Below are 15,534 nucleotides of genomic sequence, written 5' to 3' on the forward strand. Positions count from 1 at the left end.
AACAGCCACAGTACACAGGCAGAGGACCTACTGCAGATTCCCACAGGCCCCCGGCTGCCACGTCAGTCCGTGTGAGCCCGTATGAGCCCTGCTTAGTTGAGTCAGTGGGATGGCCTGGTGTCCTCCTCCTGCCTCCCCTCCCTGACTCCTAGTCTTCCTCCTCCTTTTCCACTCAGAGCTCCAAAGGGAGGGACGCAATGGAGACCTTCAATTTAGACTTCCTCTTCATAATGTCTGGCTGGCTCACATTCTTAGCTACCTCCTAGACATTTCCTCTTGCCTTTCTCCTACAGAGATACCTCAGCATCTAGTTTAAAATGTGATTTAATATCTCTTCCTCCAACAACTCAGTCTCCAACAAAACCTAAAAAGCCTCGGTTTGTTTATTTTTTTAATTCTTTTTTCATTACTGCTCCCTCATTTCTCCATCATCCGAGTCAGTAGCTCTGGAATCTCCCTGACTTCTTCCTCTAGAACCCTAGTAAATCAGGTTGCCAGATAATCCCAGCTCTAGCAAGCATCTAAGAAGAATCAAAGCATCATCCCAGATGGCTCCTGCATCACCCACCATTGTCTAAAGCCTTTGCTTGCCACATGAGACTCTCAGAGTCTTAGAGTGTGACCCTCGGGGATCCTTATTCTAGACATCTCGAAGGTTTGGGCAGTGTTCTGAAAGCTTATAATGTAGATCACTAATATCATCCCTAACCCACATGTTCGATATGCTTCGATATAGAGGCAGTCATATTTTGACATTTCACAAATGACTAGCAGTACCTTGGCCTTGAAGTCATGTCATTTAGTTTCTCTGGTCTTAAGATTAAATGTCATTGACCTTATAGAAGCCTTGAGAATACTGCCTCTGTGGTCAACTTAAGCAACCCTCCGCTGTTTCGCTGGGTTTCAGAATGTATGCTAGCTGGCTTTAGAAAGTAATGACTAACACTGACATTAGTTTATGTCTAGTAGACACTTTGTATAGGTATTGAAGAGCCACATAGAGCACCTGTACAAGTTTTATAAAGTCACATGTACCGACGCGATACAAGTATGCAGCACAACATGCTTTCGTGGGTTAACATTTTGCATGACTCTCCAAGTCATTCAGCAGACTGAATGTTACTAAGAGCCAAGAGTTAGGGTCAGGTCATTGGGTCTATCACCTTTAAGGAGATGCATCCTCACACCACTAAGTGAATGCATCATTCTTTGCATGGAGTCATAGAGGAGCACACGTTCACCTTATAGATTTCACTTAACAATAAAACTAAAACACGTAAGAGTCGTTGTCCTTTATCCTTCAGTCCTTCAAGTCTGAATAGTCAAATATCCAGTTAGGGAAAATTTTTTTAAGTCAAAACTGAAAGTGGGAGCAAGAAACCTAGGCACAATAAATGGATCTTGGTAGGCAAAAATCGAGAGGGAAATTTGCCATTAACTTTTAGGCAACTCAACTCATAACCCTCATACCCCATGGGAATTCCATTCTTGCTCTTTGGACATTTTTACCCAATAACACATCTGCATTCAGACTCATTAGTCTTTTTTCCCAAACAAAACTCCAATTGCACTATTTGCCAAATGAACCACGGCTATATTTCCTATGAACTACTTCTAAACCAGGGCTCTCAGTCTGTGGCTCACGACTCCAAAATGTCACATATCAGATATCCTGAATATCAGAAATTTACATTACAAATCATAACAGTAGCAAGATTACATTTATGAAATAGCAACTAAATAACTTTAGGGCTGGGAGTCACCACAACGTCAAGAACTGTACTAAACGGTAGCAGCATTAGGAAAGTTGAGAACCACAGTAAAATAACAGTAAAAAGTAACCAATGAAAAAAACCAGGGCCGGGCATGGTGGCACACGCCTTTAATCCCAGCACTCGGGAGGCAGAGGCAGGTGGATCGCTGTGAGTTCGAGGCCAGCCTGGTCTACAAAGTGAGTCCAGGACAGTCAAGGCTACATAGAGAAACCCTGTCTTGAAAAAAAAAAAACAAAAAAAAAACAAAAAAAAAAAAAAAAAGAAAAAAGAAAAGAAAAGAAAAGAAAAAACCATTGTAATATTAAAGTCACCTATCATGGGATATACTTACAGACTCCAGAACTGGTGTTTAGGAGGTATCTTCATTAAGGTCACTATTGCTGTGGTGAAACACCGTGACCAAAGGCAAGCCGGGGAGGAAAGGCTTTATTTGTCTTTTACTTCCATATCACCATTCATCACTGAAGGAAGTCAGGACAGGAACTCAAACAGGGCAGGAATCTGAAGGCAGGAACAACTGATGCACTGGCCATGGAGGGGTGCTGCGTACTGACTTGCTTCCCCTGGTTTGCTCAGCCTGCTTTCTTACAGACCCCAGGGCCACAAGCTCAAAGGTGCCCCCACCCACAAAGGGCTGGGCCCTGCCTCATCAGTCACTAATTAAGAAATTACTCCACAGCCTTGCCTATATCAGACTTTATGGAGACTTTTTTTTTTCAGTTGAGGTTTCTTCCACCTTCCACTCAGATGACCATATCTTGTGTCAAGCTGATGTAAAACTAGCCAGGGCAGGAAAAATCTGTAGTTGTGGACTGTAGGAATCCTAGAATTCTGTACATGGCTTTTAATGGACAATTCTCATGAGAGTCTAGAAGCCCTGAGTTCTGATAGAAATGCAGATAGTAAAGGTTGTAGTCATATATTTTAGACGGAAACACAACTTTATTGGAAATCAGACTAGAGGGAATTTATGTTCCATTCTAAAAGCATCTAGATGTGTCTTGTCCGTGTCCTGATAACTTGAGTGAGGCCAAATTCAAAAATAATGGGCTAATTAATTTGTCAGATGAAACTTCAAGGCAACATAGATTTTAGGCTGTTTCATAACTATGTACTACATTTAGCCAGATTTCTAGCAAAATTTAAGAGGAGGAGAAAAAACATTCGGTTTGGAAAGGAGAGGAATGTGACCTGAATAAAAGTTATATTCAAGATAAGTGCTACAAAATGACTGTTAATGAGATCAGTAGCATTAAAAAAGAAACCTTTCACTTTTTACTCTGACAATATAAAAAGCATCTTCGGGTAAGTACTCCCTGAGCAAAGGGTTCAGGCTGTGTAAGTGCCGTATTCGAAAAGCTTTCATATAAAAGGGAGTACCTAACAGAGAGTGCCGCTGCAGGAATGCCCCGCTCAAAAGGGACACCAGGGAAAATACCTTTCCAGGTTTTGCTAAACAGTCACTCAGTGTGACCTATCAGCGGGTGATAGGGGAGAATCTGGAGCTAGCAACAGAAACTGGTATTGTTCAGGTGGGGCTGATTCTGTAGGCACGGAGAGTGCAAGAGTCTTGCCATCATGGAAGGTTACATGGAGGTTCCAGAAAAATGCTAGTGAGGAAAGGAAACCGGAACAATGGTTATAGTCTCTGAACACCACCGTGCAAGGGATGCTGTAGATGTCAGGGATGTGGGATATCTGCCAGGCACTGAATGGAGCCGGGCCATGAGAGAGCCTATAGTTACTTTTCTATCTCTGATTAAAGCACCATGACCTACGCAACTTGTAGAAGGGAGGGCTGATTTGGGGCATTACGGTTCCAGAGGCATAGCAGTCTATCCACATGGGTACACTTTCAAGTAAAATCCCCTAGAGACTGCCTTCAGTCTAATGTCAAGGGGCAGTCAATCACGTAAGGGGAATTCACATTTCTACCCTCAGTCACTGTCTAATGGGGGTGGGAGGATGAGATTTTTTTTTTTTTTTTGGCCTTTTTATTCCTTCAGGAAAACCAAGCTTCAAGAGTCAAAGGAGTGTGTAAAAGAAGAGAGGCTGGCATGGGCATTAGAAAGATGAGCAGAGCAGGAGAAGAGGTTGGAGGGATCTGGGGAAAGCATCTCCTATAAAGGCTTGATTTGAAATGGTCACTACCACGAAGAAAAAGACTATTCATTGAGTCACTATGAACCCAGTCATCATCTATTCAGAAACACAAGCAAAGCTACCACATTTTCTCATTAATTACTGATTTCAAAACACTTTTCAAATATAAGATGGAAAGCTGAACCTGCCACTACCCATAGTGAAAAAAAAATATAGAACCAAAAAGAAAAATCAGAAGATCCAGTGTCAAAACCAATAAACTAAATTTAAGAGTACTGCTCTATGACTGAGCCTCTTACTTACACCCATGTAGGTTGTAAGATTCCTGTAGCACCAAGCAATTTGTCTACCCTCTGAAGAAAGGTTTGTTTTGAGTGGGATTACTTGGGTCTTGGGAGGAACGTGATAAGAAATTAAGGATAATTCATTGCTATATACCTGACTAAATGAATAAGGTCATTTGTATTTTATATTCTATAATGGAGAAAAATCATAGTTAATAGGTAAGGAATTTAAAAACTAAAGCAGAGCAAAAACAAGAAAATAAAGACCTTAGTAGACCTTTTCAGGAAAATGTCAAATGCCGGGATGCAGGATGGAACTTAACTAGAAAAAAATCTAAGTTCAGAAAGTGTTGTAAGCAGATGGAGCAGATGCAAACAAAGAAATCTGAAATGATATCCACTGTGGCTTGCCTAATCCCAATTGCCACCAAATAAAATTGTATGCTTCTAATCTACATTGACTGAGATATGTAAATTAGAATGGAAGGGTATTCCAAAACCACAGTATTCTGTTTTGGTGATTTCTTTTTCAAGGTATTATTTTCAAGAGATTTCAAGACAAGTTGGGGCATACCAGTGTACAGACAGCAGTGGAGCACAGCACATCCTCTATGGATGGGATCGTCACACACATGCTCTACCTACCATACTCACTTACCCAGGCTATGGTGAGCAGGCTGGCTCCCTCCCATTGTCTAAAAGACACAAGGGAAACAGGAGGACAGCATGCCTGTTGACAGTGATGAGTTCCTTGGCACTTTACTCTTAAGACTCCCACACGCCCTGCCCATGTAAGATGGCTTAAAACCTGCAAGGTTCATTTAGTTGTTGCCAGAATTCAGAAACCTGCAAGCCCTAGTAGCCCACTCTTCAAACCGTTGCTTCCTTTGTGTCTTCACCACACTTCCTGCTCTCAGCTGTGAGGTCTGAGGGCATGCTGAGGACTGCCTCCAATTAAAGAACCCTCCGGGACCCTGGGATGGAAGCACAAGAAGCTAGGTGAACGACCTACCTTTAACAAGGTCTCAGATTTCCTTTAATGTACTTGTGTTCTTCTGAAGGAAAATTACCCTCGTGAGTCTAACATGTCTCCTTCTGTTGTTGACTATACACAGAGGAACACACATTATGTAATAACTTTCTGACTGAAAAATAAATAAATAAACACAAAGGAAGGAAAGGACATGGCTGTTCCTAGTATGGTGAAGGAGGTTTGTTGTACATATACGGAAGAGCATAGGCAGAGGTAGGGATCTCTGGGAGAGTCTACAGTGGACATGACCTTGAGCTGGGCCTGCTATGAGAGGGGGAGGGGAAGGGGAAGGGAGAGAGGAGAGAGGAGAGAGGAGAGAGGAGAGAGGGGAGCCAGGTACAACATCCAGGAGACCAAAGGTTCAAAAAGGGGTTGGTAACCAAAATGTCTGGATTATATAGGGAAGAGCTTCTGGGGGAAGGGCAGCTCAGCCCCTGGACTATAGAGTTCAGGGTATGGGATGGGGAATGCCAGTCCTATTCATAACAGGTAGGGACTGAGGGGTGTTGGGAGAACCTGGAGGCCAGGCCACTTTGATATGATATGTTAAATTTTCTCCTCAGCTCTTTGTCCCTAACTTATACTTGGCAGAAGGTCTCTGGTTTGGCACATATAGGATTTCCTTCTATAGGTTCTGTTCTGGCTTTCAGTTGATGGGGACTGACCGATATGTGTTGAGGTCAGGAAAATAGTGCAGAAGGAGAGCTGTGGAAAATTGCAAGAATCGTTACTCACAATTCACCTAAGTGTGAATGTAATCTAGTGGTTTGAATTACTAACAGTATAGGAAATTGGAGTCTTGATTGTTAATTTGTAAAGCTGTAATTCTGAGGATTAGAATAACTGTTCATTTGAATCAGTTATGCCTAATAAAAGTGCTATGGTGTTAGAAGGACCAGCATTCAGGTGTACAGACCACTGTTTAAAGACAGAATAGGTCCAAATTCTATACCTATTCCACTTCAAAAGGGAAAATGTGGTTCAACGATGGGCATATGCCCCTCTAGCCCAATGGGATTAAAGGAAGTACATAACCATCACACTGAGCCCTAGGAGTCCAAAGAGACTGGCAAAAATGCACAGCGAACTACAGTGGCCACAAGCAATTTCTATGACTTCAAGCCCAGCATCTCCCTTCCTGACCTTGCATGGAAATTCCCTCTCATCAGCTCACAAAGATGCACTTACTTCTACTTCATTGCTGAGGTTAAAGCCAGCACCACCTGGCTGAGCCAACTGTGCTTCTTAAGCTCCTTTGTATTTTTTAAAATATATTTTATTAATTTATCCATATTACATCTCAGTTGTTATCCTATCCCTTGTATCCTCCAATTCCTCTCTCCCTCACATTTTCCCCCTACTCCCCTCCCCTATGACTGTGACTGAGGGGGACCTCCTCCCCCTGCATATGCTCATAGGGTATCAAGTCAGGCCTCCCCATCAAGAGGACGTGGTCAAATATGGGGCACCAGAGTTTGTGTGAAAGTCATACCTCACTCTCCACTCAACTGTGGAGAATGTCCTGTCCATTGGCTAGATCTGGGTAGGGGTTCGAAGTTTACTGCATGTATTGTCCTTGACTGGTGCCATAGTTTGAGCAGGACTCCTGGGCCCAGATCTGCCCATCATAATGTTCTACTTGTAGGTTTCTAGGACCCTCTGGATCCTTCTATTTCCCCATTCTCCCATGAAAGTCTTCACTTACCAGGAAAGTGGGACAGAGGGGAGGACATCCTATTGGGACTCTAGGTGAGAGAAACTCCTTCGTATTTTATGAAAATGTAGTAAATTCTTATTTACTATGGCCTTTTAAAAATATGTTCTTGGATATTATTTATGAATAGCTTAGCTTGACTTTTTCTTTTACAGTCCTAAGAGCTTTATGTGTGTTAAGAAAATGCTCTATCCTGAGCTATATTTCCAGCTCTTAACTTGAGTTTGTGTGTCAATGTTCACTCCCGTATTATTGCATGAAAGTTAATCAGAAAGGCTTTCTTCTCTGTGTAGTTTGGCATCCGTGTTACTATGGCTTTCCACAAGGTAGTGGAAAGTCTGCCTTCTGTTTTGAAGTTTCTAAGCAGCATTAGACTTTTTCCTCCTGCTCTCATGAATTGAAATTATCCTAAGCTTAGATTTAAGAAAATAGAAATTTCAGACAAGTCACATTTTCAAACGTATTTTTCAATAGAAGTTAACATGACTCTGACAAGCAGAGTATATAATAATGCTTTTTTCAATACATTCAATACATTTTTCAAATGAAGTATTAAATGTTAAGGAACCCAGACTCATCTTGTGTAATGTAACAGAGTTTTAGAATCATTTCTTTGACGTACTGGGCAACTGCAGACAAGTCTTAAGTTTTACTCTGACTATCCAATCCTGAAAGCTTAGGGTGGGGGGTCGAATAGGCATGGCACCCATAAATTTCTGTGTTTGAATGCTTGGCCCATAAGGAGTTTCACTATTAGGACATGTGGCCTTGTTGGAGGAAGTGTGTCACTGTAGGGGTAGGGTTCAAAGTCCCCTATGCTTAAGTCCCATCCAACGTGGCACACAGTCTACTTCTACTGCCTACGGATCAAGAGGTAGAACTTTTAGCTCCTTCTCCAGTGCCATATCTACCTAGACACTCCCTTGCATCCTGACATGGTGACAATGGACTAAACCCCTGAAACTTTAAGCCATCCCCAATTAAATGTTTTCTTCTATAAGAGTTGTCGTGCTCATGGTGTCTCTTCACACCAACGGAAACAGGGGATCACGGACTGTATTTTCACACGCAACACAAATATCCGACCACATCTAAGTCCTCACCCAATTGAAACCTGAAACCCGTGTCTTATTTTAATGATCATACCTTCCCTTCCTGTCACAATGCTATTTTAAGTGACATCACTAGAGGTAATTTAGGGAGGTGATTCCCATGATTTCTATTTTATATTTTAGAAAAGTTAATCAGGGATGTTGGCCACAGAGTCAGGTGTTTCTCCTCCTGTCCTTTGGCTTTCTTGGTCATCAGCATTTGGAAAAGGGAAGTGTGCCAAACAATCAGAGAGTAGACCAAAAGAAAGAAAGGGACTACTTGGCCATTTAAAGTAACAGTACAATCAAAACTCAAAAGTCACAGCAACAAAGCTGCTGCTTCACAAGCAATGTCCCGTTAGAGAGACCTCTGTCCAGGTTAAGTCTGCGCTTTCCTGAAGCTGAGACTTCATTGCTGGGCACAGGTATTTCAAATGTGTTTATATGCCTTGACCGTCGTTAAAATTTAACATGGTCTAAATGACTATTTAGTCAGAGTGGAATTGGACCAGCTACATCTGACCATTGTAGAAGTGACTAGTAGATAGTTATCATCTGATTTCCCCAAACCTTGGAAATTTTGTAAAAATGTTTCTGGTTATGCATAGAGCAGCAATAAACATGGTTGATCAAGATTAAGTATCTCTGTGGTGGGATGAAGTGTCCTTTGGGCATTTGCTCAAGTGTGTTTGGTCTTGAAGTAGACCAGTTCCCAGTGTGCTGAGGAACTGCCACACTGATTTCCTTTTCTTTTCTTTTCTTTTCTTTCTTTCTTTCTTTCTTTCTTTTTTTTTTTTTTTTTTTTTTTTTTTTTTTTTTTTTTGAGACAAGGTTTCTTTGTGTAACAGTCCTGGCTGTCCTGGACTCACTTTTGTAGACCAGGCTGGCCTTGAACTCAGCGATCTGCCTGCCTTTGCCTCCTGAGTGCTGGCATTAAAGGCATGTGCCACCACATCCGGCCACTGATTTTCACAGTGGCTGTACAAGTTTGAATTCCCACCAGCAATGAATGAGTGATCCCCTAAATCTACATCCTCACCGACATGAGCTGTCACTTGTGTAATCGACCTTAGCCATTCTGGCAGGTGTAAGATGGAATCTCATAGGAGTTTTGATTTGCATTTCACTTGATTGTTAAGGATGTTCAACATTTAAGTGTTTCCCCACTATCTGAGTTTCCTTTTTTGAAAATTGTCTGTTTAGATTTGTACCCCATTTTTAATTGGGTTATTTGTTTTCTTGATTTCTAGTTGTGGAGTTTTGTGGGGGGGTTGTTTTTGTTTTTGTTTTTTGTTTGTTTTTGTGAGTAATTTATATATTTTGGATAGTATCCCTCTATCAGATGTGGGGTTGGTAAAAAATCCTTTTCCATTCCATAGCCTGCTGCTTCGTCTAATCAACAGTGTCCTTTGCTCCCATTTTCTCCTCAATCAGGTTCAATGTATGTGGTTTTATGTTGATGTCTTGGATCCATTTGGAGTTTTGTGCAGGATGATTAGTATGGAGCTATTTGGATTCTTCTACATACATGCATCCAGCTTGATGAGCACCATTTTCTGAAGATACTATTTTTCTAGTGTGCATTTCTGGCTTCACAAATCAGGTGTCCATATTGTGTGTGTTTATGACTGGGTCTTCAACTCGATTCCATTGATCAGCATGCCTGTTCTGGGCCAGTACCATTCTGTTTTTATTACAAAAGCTCATAGAACTTAGGGACTAGGCCTACATGGATCTGCACCATGTCCTCTGTGTATATATTATGGCTTCCAGCTTAGTGTTATGGAATTACTGAATGTGCTTCTGATTCTTCTGCCTTCTCTTGGCCTTTTTTCCTTCAGCTTGTTTGTTTTTTCCTATTATCATGCATTGTTATTGTTATATGTTGCATTATATCATATTATATATTCTATTAATATTCCCTTACATGTCTGTTTGTTTTCTAATGAGAGGGAGAAATGAGATGGCTCTATATGAGAGGGGACATGGGGCGGATCTGGGAAGGAGTAGAGGGATAGGAAACCACAGTCAGAATATATTATACGAGAAAAAAACTATTTTCTATATAAGGAAGGAAAAATAAAGAAAAATGTTCCCTTTTCCTCAAAGGCAGTAACAGAAGACATCTAAGCAGGACATCATAGACCTGCTCCCTAAACCCTTCTTTAGACAACTCTTTCCATCCCCCCTAAGTGACCCATTGTTATTGAGAAAAGTCAGTCCTACTCCTCTCCAGCCCTTTCCCTTGCACATCCTCAGAGCCACATGGTCCCCACTGGACTCTTCCTGGCTTGCTCGTTGCCCTCTTCCAACCACCTGTTCCCCTGGGTGAGAAATTTCCTTCCATCTTTGGGAAGGCCTGATTCTTTCATAAGGAGTCATTGCTACCACAGTTCTAGCAAATAAAGCCTTTATCACTTTATACTTCCTCCATCATAGCCACGCCTCTCACAGGTCAGCAACAATGCTGAGATGGATTTCCACTTCATGGGAGTGAATTAACTGAAGAGATAATTTCTGTGAGCTGTCTGATGGGAGGAGAAATCTCACCCAATACTCATTAATATCCCTTCCCTCTTGGGAATACATAGAGTATTTCTGGAGGTGGTTTATAAGGGTTAAGTATATTGAAATTATTCTGATCACATAAAGACATTGTTTCTGTAGGCTTCCCTCACTAAGATGACCTATAGCCTTAAAATGCACACATCTACTCACTGATTTTTAAAAACTAATTGATAAATCTCTTCATATCAAGATTACTTTTTACAAATAAAACTTTTTGCCCTAACATACACTGTCTATTCGGAATTTTCTAGTAGTGACTTCTGAATTCTAAATCACAGGTGTAGTTTGTGAGAACACTTGGGAAATACGTACTTAACGATCTTTTATTTTTCTTTCAAAATTTATGGTAAAATTACAGAACATAGTCAAGCATTTTGGGAGGGATGGGAAGGTGGATCATGTCATATCCTGATAGGAATAAGGAAGAGACAATATTTTTCTTCTAGTATTCTTCAGATGAGAGTGTTGATTGCAGAACAGAAAATATAACTAACATGGAAAAACCAGCCTTGATTAGGAGCTGGTCTCAGGAAGATGAAATCAGTAGGGTATTGGAGCTCAAGTCTCAAATGGTCATTCCAGAGAAGCTGTTTTGTTCTCCTGAGTCTGACTCTCAAAGGAAATGGCTTTCCTGTATTGTAGTTCACTCTGGCTTCCATGGGGAAGCCAGAGTGAGTGACTACAGGAAGGCCTTTATCAGAACAGTAACAAGAAATAGCCTTAACTGCCAAATGAAAATGGAGCTGCAGAGAGACTCTCCAGCTGTGGCTGCCTTCTTACGTGTTTGATATGCAAAGTAGGAAGCATCTATTTCTGTGACCTTATCAAGGAAGTAAGAATCAGTGTTTATTCTAAATATTGTGTTCTTAGGCCAGCTAACATTCAAAAATAGACTCATAGGATTTGAGAGGACCTTCAAGTTTTCTTTTTATGGAACTTCTCCTTTTTTTTTTTTTTTTTTTTTTTTTGATTGCTCAAGTATATCCTGAGGAAGATACCCAACCATCTATTTTAGAACCCAGGGTTGTCTGAGTCAGAAAAATGCATCACAATCCCACGGAAGTAGATTTAGTCCAAGTCGGTGATCTTTCCTCCCTTACTGGCACAATGTGTGTTACGAGACTAATTTTCAGTCATAGGAGTTTTTTGTGGTCAGATTGGCAGAATAATAGGTCCCTAGCATTGAGCTTCAGCATTTGGAGTAGAAAGGTTTTGCGCTATATGGAAAAATATGACAAAATACTCCTTTTGTACACAGGTCAGAGATAGATACCCTGAAACCAGTGGTGCACGTAGCAGTAGAGCCTCTATGCCTGGACAGCTCAGCAGCACATCATACTTCCTGACAGTTTGTTTACAGCAGGATTGCTAGGTTCCTTCCGATCTTAAGTACTTCTTACTCATAAAATGCTCTCTGGTTCTAAAATTGTCTCCATCCCAGCATCCGTACCCTGGCCCATGCAAGGACTTCCTGAACATCTGCCCAGCCTTTGTTTACATACTCCTTCTTGATGACCAGAGGGGGAGGGGAAGAGAGAATTCATAGTTTCCATTGTGTAATGAAGCTACCAGTCTCCTTCACACCATCTTAATTATTCTAGAATGCATTGTTCTAATCCACCATTATTTCATCATTTTGTCCCTTAGCTTAGTTCTGTGTTGTAGAATAAAGAGGTAGTTTTTTAAAAAGTGTTTCCCCATCCTATAGCTTTTCCTTTCTAGAAGAAATAACTGTAAGTGAATAAAGCAAATAGGAACATGATTCTCTGAAGTCCTGGATAAGCGCTTGGAAGAGCTCTACCCCGCCCCAATTAAATAGCTTGGTTTGCATTAATATTTACTGTGAATTACATTGCAAATGGGTTTGTCGACCTACCCTTTGTAAGTAATAAAGGCTTCTTCTAGGAAGACCCAGTGTGTCCCATCCTGCTCTTTTCTGTGGTTTGCTACCTATCTTGTCCATATTATAAAAAAAAGAAAGAAAGAAAGAAAGAAAGAAAGAAAGAAATCAAGGGAGAACTTCCTCTGAGTGGTTTTAGGCCTGGTAACCATGGAAACCTAACATCCCTCCTACCTCTCCAGTAATAAGCCCAGGAGCAGCCTAAGGCAGAGCAAGATTATTCTGCTGTCTTCTCGGGGTGAAAACTGGGCAAGAGGAGGGCCCCCTATTGTCCTTCGGGAAGACTTTGTGGTCCACCGTCTGCCCATGGCACGTGCTCTTCAGTTCACCCATCACCTTCACAAGTATCTGCCCCGCAGTCAGATGCTCCTAAGAGATTACACATCCCTAAACCAGAACCTACGAAATAAACAACCCTGGCTAAATTCACGTGCATCTGAGCACTGCTGTGCTACAGGGGACACCTTTGGCAGCTGTGTGCTCGTTTTCAGAAGGTTCCATGTCGTAGAGCATCTTAAAGGTCTTGTCCTTTTATTTTCCATTGCTTTTTTAATGACCTTCATCTCCAGCTCATATGGGAATGTGAATCTTGTCATGTCACAACTTGAGCTCCCATTTGTTCTTAAAGAGACTTTCAGACTGGTTGCCACCTAGTTACTAGTTTGGGCTTCAAAGGGCTTGCTCCTTTGAACAATCACCACCATAGATTTGCCACTTTAGGAGACACTCAAGTGCTTTTGCAAATTTGCCCCAACTCTCTACTTTGGGTCTCCCCAGCCTCCTCCTCCTCCTCGCCTCATCTTGCTCAACTTTCTGCTCAGCTCTACGCTACCCCCAGGCCCTGCCTTGGCTGGTGGTGTTTGCTCTACTTGGAATTCCTCCCTTCTCATGTTCACCTAATGCTATCACTCTTGTAAGTAAATGTCTTTTTTTTTTCCCACAAAATGAAAGATCGGGCATTATCAACTGGGGTTTGGCTCCAGGTTTCATGGATTTATTTTTATTTCAGGTTGTCATCTGTACACATGTTCAGCACATATGTTCATGAATGGCGAAGCTTACTGTTTTTCTGTCTCAGTAGACATTACAAGCTTGTCACTGGCGGTCAGGGAGTGGGCCAGGTTCTTGGTATCTTATTCAAGAATGAAGTGAAGGCACATAGACCATGCAACAAGCAAAGTAACATTATTCAAAGCAATACACAGGCCTAATTTGCTATCACGCTTGACAGTGGGCCATATGAGTCAAAGAATTTTCAAGGGCTGCAGTGACTAATAGGGACTTCCTTTGAGGGATTTAAGACAACGTAGGGTTCCTTTGCTAAGGACATAGCAGGTGGTTCTCTGTTTTGATTGAGAGGCTTGGACTACGTAAATCTTTGCTCAAGGTCCCTTCCCCTGAAATATCTCATTTTAGTCATAGGTACACTCAAATATGCAGAGATATAAAATGATAAATAGGCTTTTTTTTTAAAGTGTTCACTTAGAGGATAGTTTTCCTTATTGAACATTTATACAAAAAAAATGATCATGGCCAGACTGTTTGTTCTTCTTGTTCCCAGGTACATTGAAAACACATGTGAATAGAAAGTGTCCAAATTTGATGGTTGGAAATTGGAAGAAAAGCATACTCCACCATTCAGAACAGGGGAAATATGCAGATGGATATCAGTGGAGGCTATTAACGGATTCATTGTGCAGAGAGGATTGTGTATGTTTAGTGTGTGCAGGTAGGTATGTCGACTTGAGTATGTGCAGGTGAGGGTCGCAAGCTTCCAAGTGGAGTAAAGCCCAGCAAGGGTGACTCTTATCTAGAAATGAACATTTTCTTCATGTGCATGTGTGTACATATCTACATTTGTGTATTTATACCCACATTGTGTGCATACAGGTGCATGTTCATGTTTGTGTGTGTGTGTGTGTGTGTGTGTGTGTGTGTGTGTGTGTGTGTGTATGTATATATATATAGGCCAGATATTGATGTTGGGTGTCTTTCTCAATTACTCTCCATCTTATATTTTGAAACATGGTCTCTCCTTAAACATGGAGCTAGCCTGTGTGACCAGCAAGTCCTTGGGGTTTTCCTGCCTCTGCCTCCCTAGTTCTGGTATTAGACTCATATGCTGACATATTCAATTTTTTTACTGTGTTTAGGTTCATCAAACACAGGTCCCCATGTTTGCACAGCAAACACTTTTCTAGCAGCTGTCTCTCTGGCCACATCCTCTCTCACATACTGTCCCCACACCAGCATGTATATGTCCTTAAAGACATCTACCACTACTCATTACTCCATCATGAATTCCCTTAGCCCCCTAGCCAATGTGATTATAGAGCAGATTATTGTAAAACTGCAGTTATTTCTTTGAAAAGAAGAACTCTGTCTTGTTGAATCATAAACCTCAAGTAGAAACTTAGCAATGATTTCTGTTAACATTTGCTAAATGAATAAATTAATGGATGAGTGGATGGATGGGTGAATAGATGGATGAATGGATGGATGGGTGGGTGGATAGAAGGATGGTTGGGTGGGTGGATGGACAGATGAGTGGGTGAGTGGGTGGGTATGTGTGGATAGTTAATGAGTTGATAAATAGACAGGTTGATGGATGCATGCATGAGTGAATGGGCAGATATGAAGAGAAGTGTGAAGGTTTTTGGATTAACAGAATGCCTTGCTCTTGATATTTTGGGTTGTTTCTTACATTTTTTCCCTCAAAATGGCTACATTATAGACCTGTCATCTTAATCTTATTCTAAGAATGGCAGCAATTGATTTTAATTTTACATAAATTTATTTTGAATGTAGTAAGATTGTATGTATTTATCATACATAGCATGCCATTTTAAAATATTTTGGATATGAATTGTGGAATGATTAAATGTAGCTAATTACCAAGTGTACAACCTCACTCCAGTCTCATTTTGTGCTAAGATTTGCTCTCCAGTATCTGTGTCTTTTCAGGCCTGTAGCAGCACTGGATGCGGGCTCTATAGATCTTTGGAATCTCCATCCTTCCTAGCTCCAGATACATACCCCTTGACCACCATCACCACATTCTCTTGG

At 41.2% G+C, this 15,534-nt stretch overlaps 1 long non-coding RNA gene across 3 annotated transcripts in view; it reads left to right on the forward strand.

Annotated features, from left to right (window-relative positions):
• The window catches only part of LOC311602761, a 179,851-nt gene that overhangs the window by 68,338 nt on the left and 95,979 nt on the right, over positions 1–15,534 (forward strand). Inside the window, exon 6 of one of the 3 annotated variants that reach the window (XR_014780838.1) lies at positions 14,030–14,199. The exons of the other annotated variants lie outside the window; for them this stretch is intronic. This is a non-coding gene — a long non-coding RNA (uncharacterized lncRNA). Of the gene's footprint in view, positions 1–14,029; positions 14,200–15,534 lie in introns of those variants that run through there. 3 annotated transcript variants of the gene reach the window in all.

The sequence above is a fragment of the Acomys minous genome (assembly GCF_964271855.1).
Source record: "Acomys minous genome assembly, chromosome: 1".
Taxonomy (NCBI): Eukaryota; Metazoa; Chordata; class Mammalia; order Rodentia; family Muridae; genus Acomys; species Acomys minous.